Source organism: Notamacropus eugenii, chromosome 3 (assembly GCF_028372415.1).
Source record: "Notamacropus eugenii isolate mMacEug1 chromosome 3, mMacEug1.pri_v2, whole genome shotgun sequence".
In the NCBI taxonomy this organism is placed as follows: Eukaryota; Metazoa; Chordata; class Mammalia; order Diprotodontia; family Macropodidae; genus Notamacropus; species Notamacropus eugenii.
This window is the reverse complement of record NC_092874.1, coordinates 388903731-388928405: the sequence shown is the minus strand read 5'-3', so window position 1 is coordinate 388928405 and position 24675 is coordinate 388903731. Positions and strand designations below refer to the sequence as shown.

General features: G+C 38.4%; 1 long non-coding RNA gene across 2 annotated transcripts in view; it reads left to right on the top strand.

The window, feature by feature from the left end:
- LOC140497151 (uncharacterized) overlaps positions 1–24675 on the top strand; it is a 108231-nt gene that overhangs the window by 69754 nt on the left and 13802 nt on the right. The window contains exons 1-2 of one of the 2 annotated variants that reach the window (XR_011964547.1): positions 3270–3567; positions 7336–7510. This is a non-coding gene — a long non-coding RNA (uncharacterized lncRNA). Of the gene's footprint in view, positions 1–3269; positions 3568–7335; positions 7511–24675 lie in introns of those variants that run through there. The other variant, XR_011964546.1, reaches the window with a different exon arrangement.

The following is a 24675-nucleotide window of genomic DNA, read 5'->3' as shown; positions in this document are numbered from 1 at the left end:
CTTTTAAAAGTGCTAAGAGCAAACTTAAAAGTACGGTCCAAACTCCCAGGATGCCTGGCAGCTGAAGTATCAAGGAGTGCTGCTGAGCTGAAGAGTCCAGAGGAGAGATTTGCTGTTTAGGTTCAAGAATTAACTCACCCTGTGTCTCCTGCTCATCTAGCCTCTCCCAAACTTCCTCCCTTTTCCCTCTGCACAGATTGGTTCATTATTGCTATCAAACTCCAGAGCTAAGAAACAGATATAGCTGCTATCCCCTCATATAACTCTGCTTCTTCTCCAAAGCTTCACCCATCAAAGATCTCAGGCGGGAGAAAGATTCCCATAATGCCCAGTTAGCCATTTGTGAAGAGACCACAAGTGTTCCCTGTGCACCAGCACTTGTTCTTAAATAGGAGCCCAGACCTTTAGCTCTTGAATTTTCTTTCCTCCTTCACTGGAATAGGGGAAGAGGAGGGGGGCAACAACGGTGAGAAAAGAAGAAAGGGTAATTTAGAGTTAAGCACATTAGGATGAAAGAAATGGAATAAAGCAATAAAAATGACTTAGTAGGGCACCTCCTGGGACCTGTTCCATAGCACTCACATGGACTTTACAGTGTTGCTGAACCTGAATTGTATTCAGTTGTATAGCTTAGGCCTGCCCTATATCAACAAACATTTTAGGAGAGTGTACTGTATATACAGCTTTCACTGTTCCTCTAGCCAGCTCCCCCTGCTGTGGAGATACAAAGGGTTAAGCACCCCCAGAGGAGAACTAGGAGAAATCTTGGCCGTCTGAAGAAGCCCAAATGACTAGGTCAAATGGCAGGTCATTTTCCCTCCCATTCTTTGCCTTTAGCTTTAATTCCCTTCTCCTGGAAAGTCATAGAATAGCATTTTTAGAGCTAGAAGGAACTTTAGACACTATCTACACTGGGCCTTCATTTTATATGACCCAGGCCCCCCAAAAGGCTCAAGATCATATGAACCTGGGGTGGGGAAGAGTCCAATATTGAAGGCTGGATCCCAGAGGGATCAGTTTCTTTCTTTTGCATATGTACCCACATCAAGAAACTCCAAGAAAATCTCCTGAGTAAACCTTTGTATAGCTCACATCTAAAGATTTCCCCAAATGTGAGTAATAGGCTCCCTCCCCCAACTCCATGCACAAGCACTCAACATACATTATGGGTATCAACTATGGCACAATTTTTATTTCATCCCCGCAGAAAGTACACAAAGGACTCATAGGAGCTTGGAAGAAATACAAAAACATCAAAATACTCAAATAGCCTATTAGACTCCTCTCCCTCTCCCCCCCTCCATATACTATGGAGCAAAGATGTTTTCAGGAACTGCTTGAACAAGTACTCCCCATTCACCTTGGAGATCCATTATCTAATATCTCACCACTATCATGGAAATCTGTCAAAGTCTAGATCTCCTGCCCCACCTTATGACATAGTTTTAGCAGGACTATCCCTTGTGGAAGATCTTTTCTTTTTCCTCTAAGAAGCTCTCTTTTAGGAAAATTTTCTCCCTCTGAGAGACTAGCCCCTAACTCTTGAATTCAGGACTACCTCCAAAGTAAGTAACTATTAAGGCTGGAGAGTTCTTTTCTCAGGATTTTTTTTTACTTGAACTGAGAAACAGAAAGACAGAAGAAGGCAGTCAGGATTTAGAGATCCAGAAACTTCCCTCTTCGGTTCACCCACGGAAAGAATAAGCCATTTGCTCTTCACTTCTCCTACGAGTCACTGTTTTTTACTCCTGAGAATGGGTGCACCTGCCACCCTTTTGTTGCACTCTTAGAAAAGCAAAGGAGAGAGTACACAAGAGAGGGAAGAGATAGAAGGAATAGGCCTTTTCACAGTTCACTCTTTCTTGAACATTTATTTTTCAATTAACCAGCATATATATTCTTTCATTCCCACCCCTTACTCCATTAGAAAGAAAGAAAAAAGAAAAACAAGACTTTTGTAACAAATATGCATGGTCAAGCAAAACAAATTCTTCCTTGGCATTTTTAGCTATAACAAAAACAATGTCTAATAATATGTTTATACATATAGGTCCTTTTCCTCTTTCTTTGATTTCTAGCAGGGGTATTTGGTCAAAGAGGCACAGTTCAGTAGCTTTTGATCTTGATCGTAGTGTTTTCTTCAGTTAGCTTTCGCATCTCCTTTTCCATCTGGCCAATTTTTCCCTTTAAGGAGCTATTTTCTCCATTTAATTTTTGTACTTCTTTTTCCATTCGACCAATTTTCCCAGTTAGGTTTTGGGTTTCCTTTTCCATCTGATCAATTTTCCCTATTAGGTTTTGAGTTTCCTTTTCCGTTTGATTAACTCTTCCTTTTAGGGAATTATTCTCTCCAGTTAATTTTTGAACTTCCTTTTCCATTTCTTCAATTTTCTTTTTCAGATTGATGTTCTCATCAGTGAATTCTTTTTTTATGGTTTTAAAATCATTGGCCAGTTTTTCTTTTATATCCTTCTTCAGACGTTCCAGGTAATCTAGTTGTGCTTGCGAGAAATTCATAGTCCCATCTGAGGTTTCAGATGGAAGTACAGTCTCAGCTCTGACCTCTTTGGTGTTTGTGTTTTGGTCCTTATCCCCATAGAAAGATTCTATGGTTTTTTCACTTTTCGTCTGCTTTTTCCGATTCATGATGTTGGCTGAGTGTTGTAGCTTTTGGTTCTTTCAGTCAGAAGGTACAGATCTTCAAGTTGAGTTGATGTTTGTCTAGGCTAAAAGCAGGCTTTTTTTTTTTTTTGTTGTTGTTGTTGTTGTTGTTTCCCAGATCAACCCTGGGTTTAGCTTGATAGGTGTGTGGGAGGTGTGGTCTGGTCTCAGGATATCTCCTCAGCTGGCCTGAGGCAAAGGCAAGGTCCGGGGGATGGTGATCCCAGCTTCCCTATTGTCTTCCCTTTTCCCCTGGAGGGCTGGGGCACGCCTAGAGGCTAATGCGTGTTCCCGCCCCTCCTGGGGCTCGTCTCCCGGGCTGAGGCTTGCTTGGGTCTCAGTGCGAATTTTTCTCTGCCCTGGGTCGTCTGTCCCTCCAGACAGCCTCCACCACGGTAGGAAGAATCCCCCTTTGCCACCTCTCCAGCCTCTGGTGTTATGAGATCACCCGCCCCCTTCTGCTGCTCCCACTGATCCAGGATCAATCTGGGGAAGAATTTTATGGTTCCCTCACGGTCATCGGGGGGGAGGGGAGAGCACTTACTGATCACTCCGGCATCCCAGCTTCTGGATGTTCAAGTAGTGACCCACTGAAGTCCCGTCTTTAGGCTGAAGATTTCAAAGGCTGTTGCGCTGATATCGTTGGCTCGGCCTGGCTTATCTCCTGCTCCGCTGGTCTCGCCCACCACTCTCGGGCCCCTCGGGTCACCTCCGCCCTGCCGCGCCGACCGCGCTGCGCTGTGCGCCGGGGTCTTACCCCCGCGGAACAGATCCCTCCCGTGGACCTTCCAGTCCAGCCTGGGCTCCGAATCTGTCAAAGTCCGTCTCCCACTGGATTCTACACCTCCAAAGTCTGGTCAGACTCTCCCCCCAGAGATATCCAAAGGAGTTTTTCCAGGAGCTTAGGTGAGTCGTTGCTTTCACTCCGCCATCTTGGCTCCGCCCCCCCCAGCTTTTGAAATAAAGTTCCAACTTTCTTTTCAGCATGGCTAGACCAATTCACCAATTCACAGCTCTACCTATTTTCCTGCAGCATCCCCAGTATTTATCATTTTTCTTTTTTGTCAGTATTGCTAATCTGTTGGATCGTAGAGCTTTAGAGTTGCTTTAACCTACATTTCTCTGATTATTATTGAAGGAGCATTTTTCATATAATTGTTGATAACTTGGATTTCTTCCTTCGAAGTCTGTTCATATCCTTTGACAATTTATTAGTGGAGGAATGGCTCTTATTCTTATAAATTTGAATCTGTTTCTTATATATCTTGGAAATGAAACTTTACTACTCACTCAGAGGGAACTGGCTCCTCCAACAAGAGTCCATCTTCCTGAGTCTCAGTGATCAGGAGATAGTCTCAATCTCTAAAGCCCAATCAGTGTACAAATCTACCTCTACTGGAGGTCCCCTCCAAAGAAAGGCTGTTGACCCATGATCTCATTTAGTCCTTTGTGGGGAGTTCCTTAAACCAATCATTATTTCCCTTGATTAATAAGTGAGGATACTAATGATCAAAAAAGTGAAGATGCTTGTCATGTAGATGTGTAGTGGACTAGAATCGACATCTCCTGGTCTACTGTTCTTTCCACTAAATGCTAACTTCTTATACCATAACTTCACCGTAGTTCATTTCTACAAAGTCTAGTAGGTAATTTTTCTAAAGCAACCTGTCCTGTACCCTGGTTGAGAAAATGCTTCTGTGTGAATTTGAATAACCTAAACAACTGGGAACCCTGAAGTTGAATAAACCGCACTAATTTCCTGAACCTTAAACTGATTCAAAAAAATCTAACATTAATTTTTGTTGAAGCTGAACCACAAATCTAATTACAGATTTTTAAAAAATTAAGAGACCAGTCAAAATCTGGACTAAATATATGTTTTTTATAATTATTGCACTGAACAAAAATCATTTGATACAAATCAAATTGTATTCTCTTCGTTGAAGTCCCTGACCTAACCCCATGAGGCCTTATCAGGAGGGAGAAAAAACAGCCATTGGTATGATTTCAGATGAACTCTGATTCTCAGCTACCTATTCCATTTACTCAGTGATATATGAAATTTCTTTTAAAAGGGACAAAAGCAAAATTCCACAATCAAAGGTAAAACTTGAAATATAAACACTCCTGGGACAGGTAACTATGGGAAAATTACTTTATCTCTCTAGCCCTCAATTTCTTTATCTATTTTTAGGGAGGAATGTAATATAATTTCTTAATCTATAGGTATTGTAATAAATTCTCTCAAATCAAGTGTCATGGCCTCTCCTGACCCTGGGTATTTATAAAAATGAAAGGGAGGGATCATGAATATATAGGATTCTTGAAAGTATAGATGGGGAGAGTAAGGACTATGGGGCTAAGACAACACTGCCAAAAAGTTAGTTTGAGAACACTAAAGAAAAACTTTATCTAGTTTACCATTTTTGCTTTGTTAAATTCAACATGATTAAGCAGGATGTAGAGGGCAAAGGAGCCAAGTGGTATGGAAGTCTCAAAATAATGAGCCTCTCTATCTCTGGGGCTCTTGGAGATACTTGAAGGAGAAAGATCCAGGACCAATAATTGATTGATGGAAGAAGGAGGAAGGACATTCTTTTAACTTCACATCTCCCCTTCTAAGAAACTTCATGATTTTAATGGAGTTCTTTCTGGATGTGAGTTGGGGCCCTGGTAGTTCAAGTCAAAGAGAAAGTCTTTGCTCTTCAATTGGCAGCACCATTTTCATATAGAGAATCCTCCCTTTCAGAGTTTAAATTAAGATTATAATCTCCTACATTAATTAGTTTAGATAAACTGTCTTTTGGGATAAATATATGGAAATGGGATTTGGAAACCCTATAGAAATGTTTAGGTTTGTGGGTGTTTGTCAAGTTCAAAATAGCAAAAGAGAGTTTTTTTAAAAAAGAAAAGGAATACTCTTTTAGCTGGCAGTGGAGAGAGGTGAATTTAGTGCCTTGGTTTGGTCCCTTTTGGGCTTTATTCCAAGTGCTTTGGCACATAACAAGCAAATACTTGTTGACTGACTGACTTCTATTTAAGGAATGATGCACCCAGTTTCCCTAAAATCTAAAAGTTAACAAGGCGAAACAATCACAGATCTAGTTTCTAAAATAGTAGCCAACTGTTACAAAATGACATATATCTCTTTTAGTTCCTCGCACTCCATCATGTTAGCCTCAGATCCTGGCACAAATTCTCTATAAGATTCTTTGAGCTGCAAGAACTCAATATTCAGCAAAAATGCTGGAAAAACTGGAGAATAATCTGGCAGAAACTAGGCATAGACCAATATACATAGCATATACAAAGATAAAGTCAAAATGGTCACATGATTTAGACATAAAAGGGAGCATAGAAAAAGTGATTTATCAGATCTATGGATGAGGGAAGAGTTCATGACCAAACATAACAAAGATAGAGTGGATCATGGGAGGTAAAATGGGATAATTTTTATCATATTAAAAAGGTTTTGCAGCAAATAAAACCAATGCAGCCAAAATTAGAAGGAAAGTAGGAAACTGGGGTTGGGGGAGGGGTGAGATTTACAGCAAGTTTCTCTGATAAAGGCTTCATTTCTCAAATATATAAGAAACTGAGACCAATGTATAAAAATAAGAGCCATTACTCAATTGAAAAATGATCAAAGGATATGTACAGACAGTTTTCAGAAGAAGAAATCAAAGCTATTGAGTCATATAAAATGTTCTAAATCACTAATAATTAGAAAAATGTGAATTAAAACAATTCTAAGGTACCACCTCACATTCATCAGATTGACTAACATGAAAGAAAAGTAAAATGGCAAATGCTAAAAGGGAAGTGAACAAAATAATAATTCCCTATTGGAAGAGTTGTGAAGTAGTCCAACCATTCTGCAGAACATTTTGGAACTAAGCCCAAAGGGTTATAAAATTGTGTATACCTTTTGACCCTTTGACCCAGCAATATCTACTAGGTACATATCACAAAGAGATCAAAGAAAAAGGAAAAGGATACATATGGACAAACATAGCAGCTCTTTTTGTGGTCACAAAAAGTTAGAAATTGAGAGGATGCCCATTTATTGGGAAATGGATGAACAAATTGTGGTATATGTTTATGATAGAATACTATTGTGCTGTAACAAATGATGAGGGAGATGCTTTCAGAAAAACCTCTGAAGACTTACATGAACTGATACAAAGTGAAGTAAGCAGAAATAAAAGAACATTGTACATAGCAACAACAATTATTATAATGATGACAATCAATTGTGAAAGTCTTAGCTACTTTGATTAATTCGATAATCCAAGACAAATCCAAAGGACTCATGATGAAAAATGCTATGCAACTCCAGAAAGAGAATTGATGAACTCTGAGTTTAGATTAAAGCATATTTTTTCATTTCTTGCCTTTTTCCCCCCAACATAGCTAATGTGAAAATGTGTTTTACATGAGTTCAGATGTATAATAGCTATCATACTTCTTGTCTTCTCAATTGGAGGAGGAGGAGGTAGAGGGAGAAAAAGAATTTGGAACTGAAAATAAAAATTTAAAAAATAAAAAAGATTTTTTATGCTTATGGGAAACTGACAATGGGCCTCACTTTACATATAGCTGAGACTATTTCCTGCTGATTTCCTTCCTTGGCATCATAATTCTTTCTCCTTTTTGTTTTATCCAAATTTCCAGGTGTTCAATTCTGACATCAATCAACATGCATTTATTAAGCACCTGCTATGTACTCAACGCTATTCCAGGTGCTGGAAATACAAAGATAAAAATGAACAATCCTTACCCTGAAGGAGCTTATATTCTAATGACATCTTCTTGTCCTAAAGTTTACTGTTTTTCAGTAATTTTAGAGGTAAGTCTTTGTTTGAAGATTTGAGATTAAAGTTGTTTTATTAGGGAGATCTGGGACATAAGAGAATATTAATACATTTCTTCTGAGGAGATGGAAAGCTTTGGCTGCTGTTATTCTATATTCTATTATAGAATATAGAATATTCTATACTATATGCTATTATTCTTTTCTTTCAGGCACAGGCAGGGTACTCCTGTTGCCATCTAAGTGTAAAATAAGTCAATTATTCCAATCTTCTATCAAATGTGGTTGTATTTAATTATAGAGATAAAAAGCAAATGTGGGTGTCTTAAGAATGCAGTCTTGTGACTAAGTATAATTCAATACATCCATAAAAATGTATATGTCATGTGTAACCTATATCAAATTGCTTACTGTTTCTGGGAGTTGGGGTGGTGAGGGAGGGAGAGAGAAAATTTGAAACTCAAAATGTTTTTAAATGAATGTCAAAAAATTGTCTTTACGTGTAATTGGGGAAAAAAAAAACATTTTTTTTTTTAAGAATCAACAAATATTTATTAAGGCATCTACTATGTGAAGAACATTGGGGAAGATAGAAAGTTTAGATAAGAAATAGTCCCTGCTTTTATGGATCTTACAGTGTTAGAGGCAGGGAGATATCACAAACTCATATAGGTAGAACACAATATTATGGAAATAATGTTTTTGTCCATTTTTGACAATGATTAATGACTTCATTGAGTGATGTCTTGAGTCACTCATGAAATCACATTTAAGTGAAAGAGAGTCGCACAAAGTCATCAACCTCACCTTCTCTTTCTTCAAAGTCATCAAAGTCTAGTGGCAAGACAAAAGTCAGGATGATTGGCAATGGCCTGGGATGCAGTGGATAACCTTGGCATCTTCAAGGTCTGATCAAGTTTTAGGTGCTCCACAATGCCTGATTCAGCCAACTTGATGGTTGCTGGAACAAACTGTTCTTATCTGCCTCTTTTGTTGGGGAAAGTCTTTCCATGCTTGAGGAAGGCATTGCTCAAACTCACCACAGTTCTGAGGTCTGCTAGTAAACTTCTACATGGTTTAGCCCATTTGTCAAGATGATTTACTGGGGTGCGGTCAATGTGCATTCTACAGCTTCTTGGAGCTAGAGGTGAGAGTTGAATGAATTGGGTGGACACCAAAGGTAGATGAGCAGCCCTAAAAAGGACTCAGCAAGTCCTCACACCAGAAGTGTTAATCCTCCTGAACACCCATTAGGCAGCAGCAAAGGAAGTAGGATGACAAACAGGAATAATCTACCCAGCAAAATTGGGTATTATCAGGTCCAGCAGGTGACTGACCCGCCCAGAGTCAGGCATGATGGCCTAAGGCAAAAATAAAACATTTTTAAAAAAAGAATGTATAGGTCAGCTAGAACTCTTCTTTGTCATTGTCCCATTGTCTCCCTTTAGGGTGGAGGAGGCTGGGGAGGGGAGGGAGATAAGTGGAATCTTGGTTTAAACTTTCAGTGTTCTTCCATTTTCATGCATTTCAGGCCTTAGTGGTGACAAGATCCAGCTATATCATTACCACATTCAATCAGGATAGTAAAAAAAAAAAAAAAGAATTTCACTTCCTTAGACTTGTTTCTCTATGAGAATTTTATTAACAATATGTATGTTGAGAATATGAGTAAACTAACCCTGTGAGTTGGGAGAAGTCCAAAGCTGTCGTGTCAGGGAGGGATAATGGAGTCATTTTTATAAAATTGGGGGTAATACAGAGCCAGGGATGTGTTGGGAAGAGCAGGAGACTTATTAAAATGTAAGTTTTGTTGATGTTGTTTGCTTTTCTATTATTGTCACTGATTTGGTGAATACATCTAGCAATCAATGCAAAACGCTGAAGGGCAGGCAATATTCTACTCCCACCCCAGAACAGCATGTATTTGCCCCTTCCTCCAATCTGCCCTTCCTTCTATCACTCCTCCCTTATCCCCTTACCTTCTACTTGCCTGTAGGGTAAGATAGATTTCTACACACCATTGCCTGTATATCTTATTTCCTAGTTGCATATAAAAACAACCTCTAAAATTAATTTTTAAAGCTTTGAGTTCCACTTATGCATATGTAGTCATACTAAACACTTCCGTAACAGTCATGTTGTGAAAGACTAACTATATTTCCCTCTATCCTGCCCTGCCCTCCATTTATTCAATTCTCTCCTTTGACTTGTCCCTCTGCAAAAGTGTTTGCTTCTGATTATCCCTTCCCCCAATTTGCCATCCCTTCTATTATCCCCCCCTCTTATCCTCTTCTCCCTTGCTTTCTTATAAGGTAAAATAAACTTCTATACCCAATTGAGTATGTATGTTATTCCCTCCTGAAGCCAAATCCAGTGAAAGGAAGGCTCACTTATTCCCTCTCACCTTCCCCTTCTTCTGCTCCACTGTAAAAGCTCTTTCTTGCCTCTTTTATGTAAGATGATTAACTACATTCTACCTCTCCCTTTTTCTTTCTCCTATTATATTTCCCTCAACCCTTAATTTTCTTTTTTTAGATATCATAACTTCATATGCAGCTCACTCTGCACCCTCTGTCTCTCCATTTTTTACATACATATATACATACATACATACACACACACACACACACATATATATATATTCCTCCAACTATTCTAGTACTGAAAAAGGTCCAATGAGTTACAAATATCATATTTCCATGTACAAATGTAAGCAATTCAGCTTTAATAAGTGCCTTATGGTTTCTCTTTCCTGTTTAGCTTTTCATGCTTCTCTTAATTACTGTTTTTGAAAGTCAGATTTTCTATTCAGCTCCAGTCTTTTCAACAACAATGCTTGGAAGTCCTCTATTTCATTGAAATTCCATTTTTCCCCTGAAGTAGCATACTCAGTTCTACTGCGTAGGTGGTTCTTGGTTTTAATCCTAACTCATTTGACCTCTAGAATATCATATTCCATGCCCTCTGATCCCTTAGTGTAGAAGCAACTAAATCCTGTGTTATCCTGATTGTGTTTCCACAGTACTTGAAATGTTTCTTTCTCCTTGATCTGAGAACTCTGGAATTTGGCTACAATATTCCTAGGAGTTTTCCTTTTGAGATCTCTTTCAGGAGGTGTCTGGTGGATTCCTTCCATTTTTATTTTACCTTTAGGTTCTAGAATATCAGGGCAGTTTTCCTTGATAATTTTTTGAAAGATAATGTCTAGGCTCTTTTTCTGATCATGGCTTTCAGGTAGTCCAATAATTTTAAAATTACCTCTCCTGGATCCATTTCCAGGTCAATTGTTTTTCCAATGAGATACTTCACATTCTTTTTTATTTTTTCATTCTTTTGGTTTTATTTTATAATTTCTTGATTTCTCGTAAAGTCATTAGTTTCCATTTGCTCCTTTCTAATTTTTAAAGAATTATTTCTTAAGTGAGATTTTGGACCTTGTTTTCCATTGGCCCCATTCTGCTTTTTAAGGCATTCTTCTCATTGGCTTTATGGACCTCTTTTGCCATTTGGGTTAGTCTAATTTTAAAGGGGCTATTTTCTTTAGCATTTTGGGGGTTTCCTTTAGCAAGCTGTTGACTCATTTTTCATGATTTTCTTATATCACTCTCATTTCTCTTCCCAATTTTTCCTCTACTTCTCTTACTTGATTTTCAAAATCCTTTTTGAGCTCTTCCATGGCCTGAGATCAATTCATATTTTTCTTAGAGGCTTTAGATGCAGGAGCTTTGGCTTTGTTGTCTTCTTCTGGCTGTATGTTTTGATCTTCCTTGTCATGCAAGAAAATATCTCTTCACCAAGCAAGTTAGAATCTATAGTCTTTCTTTTTCTCTGTTTGCTCATTTTCCCAGCCAAATTACTTGACTTTTGAGCTTTTTTATGGGCTGTGGGTTAGGAGCTAGCATATGTGTATCTTTCTACTCCACCATCTTGGCTCCTCCCCTCGACTTTTGAGCTTTTTTAAATGGAGGTCTCAGGAAGCAGCCTCCACTTCAGCAATAGCTGAAACTGCACTGGGGCTGGAATCAGGTGGGGATGGGACTGGAATTGGACCAAACTCTCCTCTCAAGAGATGCTTTCTGCTGACCTTTGAAGCTGTCTTTAGCATTTGTAGGTTGAGAAGTCTGGAATCCGCAGCAGCCACCCTCAATTCAGTTCCCTAAAGCCTTCTCCCATTCTTTCTGCACTGGCATGACCCACATGGAACTGTGCTCCACTCCCAACCTGATATGATAAACCCTTCCCAACAGCAATTTGCTTCAGTCTGTCATTTTGTGACTTCTACTGCTCAAGAATTTGTTTAAAGTAATTTTTTTTACAGGTTTTTTGAGGGATTTGGGGGGAGAGCTCTAGCTGGTCTCTGCTTCTACTTTGCCATCTTGGCTCTGCTCCCCCCCCTCCCCAGACTCCTCCTTTTAAAATGGTTTTACATATGTATCATATGTATATACACATATATGCATATATATATGAACATACATAAATATTTGTTTCTAGTGGTAGCCATCTCTAGAATGGGTGCAGGGTGGGAAGGAGAGGGAAAAAAAAGGAAAAAGAAAAAGTTACATAGCAACTTCATTATATATTTAAAAGGAATAACAAGTTCTACATAATAGATTTTCAGTTTCATGTTTTCATCTTTTTTTCTATTCTACTTTGTTATGGAAATTCTTATTTTATTCCTTAAGTTCAGAATAATATAAAAAAATAATGTAATCTTAAAAGTTTGATCACAAAATGGCAGAGCAAGGAGGCAGCTGCTGGTTTCTGCATATAAATTTTATATTTAACAAAAGCACAATGTGAGCTATATTCCCTACATGTATTTAATATACTTATGATACACTAAAGTAATAAACAATATGCTTCAGAAAAGAAAAAGGAATAAGGCTAAGGGACCTTTTTGCCTTTACCCTTAAAGCTTTTGCCTTCCCTGAAGCCTGATCTAGGAAGCACAAAATAGTGAAAAGAAGTGTTCCATTTGAAGATCCAAGTTCAAATTCTGATTGTTATTTGATCTCTGTGTGACCTTGAGTAAGTCTTTGTTCCTCAGATTTCTCACCTGCAAAATAAAGGACCCGAACTGTATGACTTCTGAGGTTTCTTTCAGCACGTTGAGCTTTTCTATTTTCCTGACTTTCTTCAGTTCCTGAGCTGGCCCTTCTCAGCCCAGAGAGTTTCCTTGCTATGAACCCAATTGTCTGCCTATCTTCTGCTGTCACTGCTGCCATACCTTGCACCTACTTCTCCCTTCCCCTTCTATCCCTTATCTCCATACAAGAATACATTTTTATAATCTTTATTTACAAGAGACAAAGCATGGCATGATAGATAGAGTTAGGCCTTGGAGTCAAGAAGACCTGAATTCAAGGCCTACTTTGATATATATGGGCTATATGCTCCTAGGCAAATCCCTTAACCTCTCAGTACCCCAGTAACTTTCTAAGACTATATGAGTGGTGAAAGAGTCGCAGATCTGCATTGGTAGAGAGAATTTCTGCACTGAAAGTATCTTACACAAGTAAAATCATAATTCCAATCCCAAGAGAATATGCAAATCCAAAAATAATGTACACACTTGTCCTGGTCCAAGAGTAGCATGGTGATGCTGAACTTCTAAATTATTCCATCTAGTTCCTTGGGTTATTCCTTTTTATGTTCTTTCTTGGCCCGAGTGTCTAGATCTCATGCAGGCACCAGAGGAGACTGGTATCTTTTGCCCCAGATTAACCCTCAAGGGAGTTTGGGAATATATATATGCTAGCTGGGCCTCACTTGGTTCTTCTCCAGTCTCTTTCTCTCACTCAATCAGGAAATCTGTGACTGGAATAGCAGGGTTTTGATAATCTGCTTACATTACAATGTAACCACTTCCCTAACTAATAACTCCTCCCATCAAAAGAAGACAAATAAACTCAATAAACAATGCACTAATAGTGTTCCCTGCCTCCTCCAAAGTAAAACCTGAATCAACTAGACATACCAGCCACACTCAAAGTTCTCCTAAAATGACTGCTGAAGTGACTTGATCTCAGCCTTACTTTCCTTGTCTGCAAAATGGGAGCACAAGTATTGTTGTTGAGTTGTTCCAGTCGTGTCTGACTCTTCATGACCCCATTTGGGGTTTTCTTGGCAGAGATACTGTAGTGGTTGGCCATTTCCTTCTCCAGCCCATTTTACAGATTAGGAATCTGAGGCAGTGCCTTGCCCAGGGTCAGCCAGCTAGTAAGTAACTGAGGCTGGATTTGAATGCGGGAAGATGTCTTCCTGACTTCAGGAATGGTACTCTGTCCAAGGCTCCTTCTAACCACCTTACTCGTAGTACCTACGTCAGGGAATTGTGGTAAGGACCAAATGAGATAATGAGCCCTCACTTGTAATCTCTAGATAAGGAGCTTGGGAGTTCTGTGCTTTCCTCACTTCCCTGTCCTTTGTTTTGGGTAGATGCCTTCTGGATCCTTAGTTGTATATTTCACCTTGCCAGAAGGATATATTAAGACCAATATTGCATACATGTCAATTGCTCTCAATGATTTCTTCCTGATAAGCTTTAACGTTAGATGCTAACTAATCTTTTAATATATGCAGCTTCAATGTTCTCCTTGAGAGCCATATGCTTGATATGTCTTGTCTAGGGAAGACCAAGGGATTTTCCAGTGTTACCTTCATATATTGATTCAATTTGAGCTTGGATTCAAACTCAAAGCCTATAGTCTCTATGCTTCCTTGGAACCCATGAAGAATTGTATACTTATTTTTAAAAAAGAATTGTATGCTTCCTGAATCTAGGTGACATTTTGATATTGTTGAAGAAAATTTCCATGAGATAAAATAGCTGTTTAATGCACTTTTACCCTGGAGCTAACTTGACATCAATCATGTAAATCAAGTGATTAATATGATGTTTCCATATGACTTCTTCCTCGACTTGAGACTTTGTTGACTCAGTTCTCTTCAGAAGTGGTCATAATAGAATTTAGGGCTAGGCAGAGTTGGGTTTAAATTGTCCCTGGAAGATGATATGTGTCTTATCAGTTTTGAATATTATTGTGTTGGTGACAAGTTTTCCATATGAATCTCAAGGACTCTAGCATTCTCAAAATGCTTGTGTATATTATGTATATTTGTTGTTTTTGTTCAGTCATTTCAGTCATTTCTGACTCTCCATGACCCCATTTGGGGTTTCCTTGGCAAACATACTGGAATGGTTTGTCATTTCCTTCTCTAGTGCATTTTACATAGGAGGAAATGGAGGCAAACAGAGTTAAATGACTTTCCTAGGGTCACACCACTGAGGCTGTTTGAACTTAGGAAGATGAATCTTCCTGATTCCAAGCCCAGTGCTCTATACACTGTGCTACCTACCTACCCTAGCTGTGTATATTTTAGTGCATTAATAAGCTATGAGTATATAACTGAGTCAAAAGCTTTGGGATCCTCAAATAATACATTTGGGTGGATTATTCAATAATCACTGAGCAGATGATGAATTGTTCTTTTTACCCCTCCTTGTACTTTTTGGCATACCCTATTTTATCTCCTCAGCTAATATATTCTCTTTTTTGGTAAGTGTTTATAGATTTTTTTGAGTGATATAAACTTACTGTTCTCTCTCTCTCTCTCTCTCTCTCTCTCTCTCTCTCTCTCTCTCTCTCTCTCTCTCTCTCTCTCTCTCTCTCTCTCCCCCTCTCTCTCTCTCTCTCAGGGTAATAAATATACTATGCCTTCTGTTAAGAAAGAGGGGATCAGGTTTGCATCAAAGAAGCAAATTATGTACTTTGTTAGTAATTCATGTACCAATGTAAAGCATTTGAACCAATAATTATGGATCTATTCCAGCCCCTCTTCTTTCTAGTTGGCATAGAAGACAGAACTCCAGTTATTTCATATGACATAATTATATTTTCATTTATTAATGTTTAACAAACTTTATTTTGCATTTAATCCAATCTCTTTACATTAGTCTTCCTTTAACCTTATAGTTGATGAAAATTTTCTATATCCTCCTTCTTAGGGAATTCTTTCTTTTCTCTAGTTGCATTGCAAGACTTTGTAGTATAATTTTTTTTATATTTAAATTTATTTATTTAAGTTTTCAACATTCATTTCCACAAAATTTTGGGTTCCAAATTTTTTCCCCATTTGTCCCCTCCCCCCACCCCAAAACACCAAGCTTTCTAATTACCCCTATCACCAATCTGTCCTCCCTTCTAACATCCCTCCCTTCCTTTATCCCCATCTTCTCTTTTGTCCTGAAGGGCAAGTTAACTTTCTATACCCCGTTACCTGTATTTCTTATTTCCTAGTTGCAAGAACAATACTCAACAGTTGTTCCTAAAACTTTGAGTTTCAGGTTCTCTTCATCCCTCCCTCCCTACCCATTCCCTTTGAGAAGGCAAGCAATTCAATATAGGCCATATCTGTGTAGTTTTGCAAATGACTTTCATAATAGTTGTGTTGTGTAAAGTTAACTATATTTCCCTCCATCCTATCCTGCCCCGCATTGCTTCTATTCTCTCTTTTGATCCTGTCCCTCCCCAAGAGTGTTGACTTCAAATTGCTCCCTTCTCCCACTGCCCTCCCTTCCATTATCCCCCCCCACCCTGCTTATCCCCTTCTCCCCCACTATCCTGTATTGTAAGATAGGTTTTCATACCAAAATGAGTGTGCATTTTATTCCTTCCTTTAGTTAAATATGATGAGTAAGCTTCATGTTTTTTCTCTTAACTCCTCCCTGTTTCCCTCCACTGAAAAGTCTTTTACTTGCCTCTTTTATGAGAGATAATTTGCCCCATTCCATTTCTCCCTTTCTCCTCCCAATATATTTTTCTTTCATGGCTTAATTTTATTATTTTAAGATATGATCCCATCCTATTCAATTCACCCTGTGCTGTGTGTGTGTGTGTGTGTGTGTGTGTGTGTGTAATCCCACCAACTACCCAGATACTGAAAAAAGTTTCAAGAGTTACAAATATTGTCTTTCCATGTAGGAATGTAAACAGTTCAACTTTAGTAAGTCCCTTATGACTTCTCTTTGCTGTTTACCTTTTCATGCTTCTCTTCATTCTTGTGTTTGAAAGTCAAATTTTCTTTTCAACTATGGTCTTTTCATCAAGAATGCTTGAAAGTCCTCTATTTCATTGAAAGACCATTTTTTCCCCTGAAGTATTATATTCAGTTTTGCTGGGTAGGTGATTCTTGGTTTTAGTCCTAGTTCCTTTGACTTCTGGAATATCATATTCCACTCCCTTTAGTCCCTTAATGTAGAAGCCACTAAATCTTGTGTTATCCTGATTGTATTTCCACAATACTTGAATTGTTTCTTTCTAACTGCCTGCAATATTTTCTCCTTGACCTGGGAACTCTGGAATTTGGCCACAATGTTCCTAGGAGTTTCTTTTTTTGGATCTCTTTCAGGAGGTGATTGGTGGATTCTTTCAATATTTATTTTGCCCCCTGGTTCTAGAATCTCAGGGCAGTTTTCCTTGATAATTTCATGAAAGATAATGTCTAGGCTCTTTTTTTGATCAAGGCTTTCAGGTAGTCCCATAATTTTTAAATCGTCTCTCCTGGATCTCTTTTCCAGGTCAGTTGTTTTTCCAATGAGATATTTCACATTATCTTTCATTTTTTTATTCTTTTGGTTTTGTTTTGTGATTTCTTGGTTTCTCATTAAGTCATTAGCCTCCATCAGTTCCATTCTAATATTTAAAGAACTATTTTCTTCAGTGAGCTTTTGAAACTTCTTTTCCATTTGGCTAATTCTGCTTTTTAAAGCATTCTTCTCCTCATTGGCTTTTTGGACCTCTTTTGCCAATTGAGTTAGCCTATTTTTCAAGGTGTTATTTTCTTCAGTATTTTTTTTGGGTCTCCTTTAGCAAGGTATTGACCTGCTTTTCATGCTTTTCTTGCATCTCTCTCATTTCTCTTCCCAATTGTTCCTCCACCTCTCTTACTTGATTTTCAAAATCCTTTTTGAGCTCTCCCATGGCCTGAGCCCATTGAATATTTATTTTGGATGTTTGGGATACAGAAGCCTTGACTTTTATGTCTTTCCCTGATGGTAAGCATTGTTCTTCCTCATCTGAAAGGATGGGAGAAGATATCTGTTCACCAGAAAGTAACCTTCTACAGTCTTATTTTTTTTCCCTTTTTTGGGGCATTTTCCCCAACCAGTTAAATGACTTTTGGGTCCTTGTCAAGAGTAGGGTATACTCTGGGAATCTGTGAGATCTCAGTTCCTCCAGGGTGGCACAATCAAGCATGTACTGGTCTGGATGCAGAGAGGGATTTTTGTGCCCAGAATCTTAGCAGATACCTCTCCACAGCCGCCTGGACTCCAGTTCCCAAGTCAGCACTGGGGGCTGATTTTCAGATAAGCTGGATGGGCAGGGCCGACATTCAGTGTGAGACAAAGACCAGCTCACCCAGGGCTTCTACAGTGGATAGAGGCAAGGATCAGCTCCTCATTGCCCTCGGGGTTTTAACGCTCCAACAATGTATGCCGCTGCTGGCCCTGTGATGTAGCCTCTGAGGTGGCTGCCTGCTGCTGGAGCTATGAGAAGGCTCTTCTCCCTTCCTGGACAGCTGAAAAAATCCCTGTCACTGACCTTTGGTGCCTGTGGGTTGAGGGATCTTCAAACCGCTGCTGGGACTGGGGATTCCTCAACTGGAGATTCCACCCCTGAGGGCTGTTTGCGAGCTGTACCAGGCAGCCAAGGCTGGGCTGGGCTCTGCTCCATGCCTGGTGCAACCAATGTCTCCTGTGGGCCCCCCAGCTCACCCTGGACTGGAAATCTCCTCCAATCTGTTGTCCTCCACTTCTGCTGCTCCAAAATTTGTTGAGAGTCCCTCTCTACAGGTATTTTATGGGCTGTGGGGAGACCCTGCATATGTGTGTCTTTCTACTCCACCATCTTGGCTCCGCCCCCTGTAGTATAATTTTTATTAATATTTAATTGTTAATTTTGTTCTTTACATTGTTTTAATTTCTTGTATTACCCTAACCTTTTGACTTTCATTTTCAACTGATAACTGAGTGCATTGAGAATTTCAGGGATATTTGCTTCTCCTCACCCCAATTCCATTCAACATGTTTTTTTTTGGTTGCCTTTAATCAAATTTTCTTTTGTGCATGCTGACCAGCTATTGATATAATCTTTCAGTGTCCTTCCATAAATTTTTTACTAGTTTTCTAAAGCTGCTTCTGCAATGGCAGTATTTGATGCTAGTTTGTGGGAATATACCTTTCTTCCTGTGGTTTTTGTCATGGCAACAGCCACAGCTTATACTGTTGTATGGAGATCCTAAGACATTTTTACACTATCTGTAAAATATTGTGGGAGAATGTATTTTTTCATGATGGTTATAGCAAATACTAGCTTTTTAAATGTTATCCTGCTTTGTGTTATTGGTCTATTAGTTGTATATGTGCCATCAAACTCAAAAAGAGTTTTCTGAAATTCCATTGTAAGTGTGCCCATCTCCTTTATGAAATCATTTGAGTCATTGTTATTCTTTTTGCCATTTGTTTAATTATTTTTGCCAATTTTTTCATTATTGATACAAGTTTTTCCTCTGTGGGCTCACTGAAAGCATCCTCAGCACAACTCCAGGAGCACATAAGACAACAGGCTATGTATGTCAGGTTGCTCCCACATGATTTTCATCTTATCTGGGTCTTTATATTTTGAAAACCTTTTGTTCAATGTACCTTAGAGATTTTTAAGAGTTGGTGTGGCAACATGTTAAAAATGTGGTTCTTAAGTTTTCATGGATAATGTTATGTTTAGATGAATGTGAGGAGCAGTTCAGTCTGTGAAAATGGTCAGTTCAGTCTGTAAAAATGGCCTGGTTCCAGTAAGTTTACCAGTGGAGGTTTCAGGGTGCTTTGAGACCATGATCTGGAGGACTTAGCCTTTTCAGCTCTGGACTCCCAGACTGGAACCCTGCTGTCCTGATTTTGGCTATTGCCTCATGGGGCTTAGTATTTCTAGGTCACTTCTAGTCATGCATTATTTTATCCCATGGCCATCTTTTAACTAGGTTCCTTGTCACTGTACCTTACACCCCTGTTTCTGCTCTGCAGTTCTGGAACCATAAGCAAATCAATACCCTTTGCAAACAAGCTTCTTACTTCATCACTTTAGACTATTTTCTCTAAAGTTGTCACTGTCCTCTTAATTGCCAAGAATACTGATCTTTTCTCAGACCTCATCCTTGGCCTCTCTGATACTTTGGATATTTCTAATCACTCTCTCCTGATCAATATTTTCTTGTCTCTGAGTTTTCATGACATTGTATTCTCTTGGCACTTCTCCCACTGATCTAACTACTTCTAGTCCTCTTTGCTGACTTTGCTCACTGTGGGTACTGCCAAAGGCTCTGTCTCAGGTCCTTTTCTCTCTACACTTTCTTTTTTATCAGCTGCCATAGATTTAATTGTCACCATCTCTGCCCTGAGCTTCAGTCCTGCATCACCATCTCCCTAACTAAACATTTCAAACTAGATGTCCCAGGGACATCTCAGTCTCAGTATGTCCAAACCTGAACTCATTGTGTTTCTCCTCAAACCTACCCCTGTGCCAAACTGCCTTGTTTCTATTGAAGGTACCATCATTCTTCTAGTCTCTCATCATAGCAAGCCCAGCAAAATTTATCTTGACTCCTTATTCTTCCTCATACTACATACCTAATCAGTTGTCAAATATTATTCTTCATCCTTCCATAACATCTTTCATATCCCATCCCTCCTATTTCACCCATATAGCCACCACCTTAATTTATTACTTCTCACTTAGGTGATTACATCTGCATCCTAATTGGCTCCCTGCTTCAAATCTCTTCTTCAAATTCATTCTTGATAATGTTTCCAAAGTGATTTTCTTTAAGTACAGATCTGACTGGGTCACTCATCCACTCACTAAAGTTCAGTGGCTCTGTAGTGGTCCAAGGATAAAATATAAACTCCACCATTTAGCTTTTAAAACCTTTCTTAACCTAGCCCCTACCTGTCTTTCCAGCCTCACTTTCCATTACTCTTCTGCAATCCAGTCAAATTGGCCTTCTACTATTCAAATATGGCACCCCTCTGCAGGCTCTGTAATTTTTTAAAATTAATTTATTTGTTTTCAATTTTCAACAATCACTTTAAGTCTTAAATTTTCTCCACCTTCCTCCTCTCTCCCACCCTGAGATGGTGTGCAATCTTATATGGGTTCTACACATACATTCTTATTAATTATATTTTCACATTAGTCATGTTGCATAGAAGAATCAAAATGAATGGGAGAAGCCATGAGAAAAACCAAACCAAAAAAAGGTATAATACAAGAGAAAATAGTCTACTTCATTTTGTGTTCCGTTTCCATAGTTCTTTCTTTGGATGTGTAAGGCATTTTGCCTCAATAGTCTCAAAACAGTACGTGTTTTAGGTCCTTGCATTGCTGTGAAGGGCTGTCTATCAGAAACAGTACTCAATCACTGTGGCTGTTGTATATGGTATTCTCCTGGTTCTGCTCATTTCACTCAGCATCTGTTCATATAAATCCTTCCAGGCCTCTCTGAAGTCCTCCTGTTCATCACTTCTTGTAGCACAATAGTGTTCCATTACATTCATATACAGACTCTGTGATTTTTGTACTGACTTCCTTCATGACTTCAGTGCACCTCAGAGAACCCTTCTCTTCCCTCAAGAGGTACCTTTAAATGCCATCTTCTGAATGAAACTTGCTCTAATCCTTGCAACTGCTGGTGCTTTCCCTCCCAAATGACATTGTATTTCATTGCCTTGTATTTATTTTCTTAATATTTTTTCTACATATCCTTATATATGAGCTCCCAGATATTTTGTACATTTTATATTGATAGGAATACTCATGAATACTTGAGAAAATTAAGAGAACAGTGACAACTTTAGAGAGAGCCATCTCAAGGGATGAGGTCAGAAACTAGTTTGCAAAAGGTATTGATTTGTTTATAGCTCCAGAACTAGAGAGCAGGAACAGGGGTATAAGGTACAGGCACCTGGCTAAAAGATGGCCATGGGATAAAATGAAGCATAACTAGAACTGACCCTAGAAGTGCTAGGCCTCATGAGACATTAACTAATGGTAATTTCTTTATGTTTCCTTCCCTTCTCCCCCACCACAAGAATATCCACTTCTTGAGAACACAGTATATTTTCTCTTCGCATTTGTATTCTCAGCACTTGGTACAGTGTTTGGCACATAGATGATTATTGAATGCTTGTTGATTAATTGATTGAATGTTGCCACTGCTACTGGAAGGAAAGTGTCAGTCTATGCTCCTAGGACTTTATTCCCCATTCTCATACATCAGTACAACCTTCTGAATCCAAACACCCCTTTACAGCTACTGCTCCCCTACATGTTTTGTATCCACAGATTACAATGTAAATGGCTTAAAGTTATTCACTTTTGTGTTTATATTCCCATTACTTATACAGGACTTGGCTCAGAAAAAGCCCTAAATAAATGCCTTTTCAGGGTAGCTAAGTGGTACAATAGATAGAGCATTGGGCTGGGAATCAGGAAGACCCATCTTCTTGAGTTCGAATTTAGGCCTCAACTACTTCCTAGCTGTGTGACCCTGGGCAAGTCATTTAACTCCGTTTGCCTCAGTTTCCTCATCTGTAAAATAAGCTAAAGAAGGAAATGGCAAACCACTCTAGTATCTTTGCCAAGAAATCCCTAAATGGGTTCATAAAGAGTCATGACTGAACAACAACAAATGCTTTTTCACTCATTCGTTCATTTGTAATACAGATATTCCAAGTCCATGAAAAATGAAAGACTCTTACAAGATGTGGAAATTTCCATGCTTATTTATTGAATATGTTGGTGTAGCTTCTGATGTATCATTTTGGTCATGTGTTGCTAAGTATTTGGTAAATACTAAATTTTTCTTGCTAGCAGTGAGGTGTTTGCTCCATCTCCACTATTTCCTTGTATAATCTACATTGAGTACTAAGTTTAGACTGCTTATGGATAACTATACTTTAGTTTCTGTGGGCAGTGACCTGGTCCTGAATTGTCATACTAAACCTTTCCATTTGCAAAACCTCAGGACTGAGCCATTTGTCAAATGCCTCATGCATCTATATTGTTGGCTGAGTTCATGTGAATGTTTCCCATTGAGGACCTTTTAATTTCACTCTTGTATCTTAGTAATTTCATAGGTCCCTTCCAGAGAGATAAGATAGTTAAGAAATCCAATGCTGTGAGCCAGGTATCAGCCTTTACTTTTTCTCAATTAATTGATGACTTCTTATTCCAAAAGGGTTATTGTAGATTTTCTACCTGTTTGTCTTGTACTTTAAAATATCTATCTTCTTCCATTTTATCAGTTTTTCTATACTTGCCTCAGGGTGATGGGCCCTATATTTTGTTAATATATATTGTGTAGAGTTTTGTTAGGGTGCTTTCCAAGTCTGTTTTGATCCATTTAACAAATTTGAAAGTATACATTAAGACTGTTATTGCTTAGGTGTTAGTTAATTTAAAAGTATTTTTTCCATTCTGCTTTAGTTTCAGAATGACAGTATTTTTTTAAGACATGTATTTGTAGGTATTTCTTTCCTCCATTGGTTCAATATTATTTTCAAATTCAAACTCAAAACCTTCAGTCCCTATATTTCCTTATTGTACATTAAGAATTTTATGTGAGTGCAAATGATATTTGATATCATTGGAGAAAGATTCCATAAGATGAAAGAGTTGTTTAATGAGTTCTTTAGTGAGTTGTATAGCTTGTTGCCACCCATATACACCAAGGGGTTAGTAAGATGTTTTGGTTTTAATCCTTGGATTTGGTTCAATTCTCATACTTAGTTCTATTTAGGAGAAATAATGGATTGAAGACTAGACAGAAGAATGTACTTAAACTATCTTAAGCTTTGAGGTAGCTAGGTGGTTCAGGGGGATAGAGTCCTGAGCCTGGAGTCTGGAGGACTCAGGTTCAAATCTAGCTTTAGATACTTACTAGCTGTGTGTCCTGGTCAAGTCAATTAGCCTCTCTGTGCCTCAGTTTCTTCAGTTGTAAAATAGGGATAACAATAGCACCTACCTCACAGAATCATACTGAAGATTAAATGGAAGAATATTTATCAGGTACTTAGCACAGTGTCTGGCATATAGCAGGTGATTAATAAATGCTTCTTCCCTCCGCCTTCCCATATCCCTGAATAATGACATGTTTTATATGAATAGCTGTTGGATGTTATTATGTACAGAGTGCTTTTTTCTTTTTAATAGTATTTTTTTCCAATTACATGTAAATAGTTTTCAACATTAATTTTTTAATAAGATTTTGAGCTCCAAATTTTTCTCCCTGCTTCCCTCCCATATCTCCTCTCCAAGACAGCAAGAAATCTGATATAGGTTATACATGTGCAATCATGTAAACATATTTCCATATTAGTCGTGTTGTGAAAGAAGAATCAGAACAAAAGAGAGAAGCCACAAAAAACAAAAAAAGTGAAAATAGTATGCTTTGATCTACATTCAGAATCTCCAGTTCTCTGTCTGGATGTGGATAGCACATTCCATCATGAGTCTTTTGTAATTGTCTTGGATCATTGTATTGCTGAGAAGAGCTAAGTCTATCATAATTGATCATTGTACAATATTGCTGTTACTGTGCACAATATTCTCTTGGTTCTTCTGATTTCACTCAACATCAGTTCATATAGGTCTTTCCAGGTTTTTCTGAAATCTGCCTGCTCATCACTTATAGTACAATAGCATTCATGTATCACAACTTGTTCAACCACCCCTCAGTTGATGGACATTCCCTCAGTTTCTGATTCTTTCCCACCAGAAAAAGAGATGCTATGAATATTTTTGTGCATGTAGGCCCTTTTCCCTTTTTTATGATCTCTTTGGTATATAGACCTAGTGGTACAGTTTGATTGTCCTTGGGCATAGTTCCAAATTGCTCTCCAGAATAATTGGATCAGTTCACAACTCCACCAACAATGCATTAGTGTCCCAATCTTCCTACATTTTCTCTAACATTTATCATTTTCCTTTTCTGTCATTTAGCTAATCTGATAGGTGTGAGGTGGTACCTCAGAGTTGTTTAAATTTGCATTTTTCTAATCAATAGTGACTTACAGAATTCTTATATGACTATAGATAGCTTTAATTTCTTCTTCTGAAAACTGCCTGTTTGTATCCTTTGAC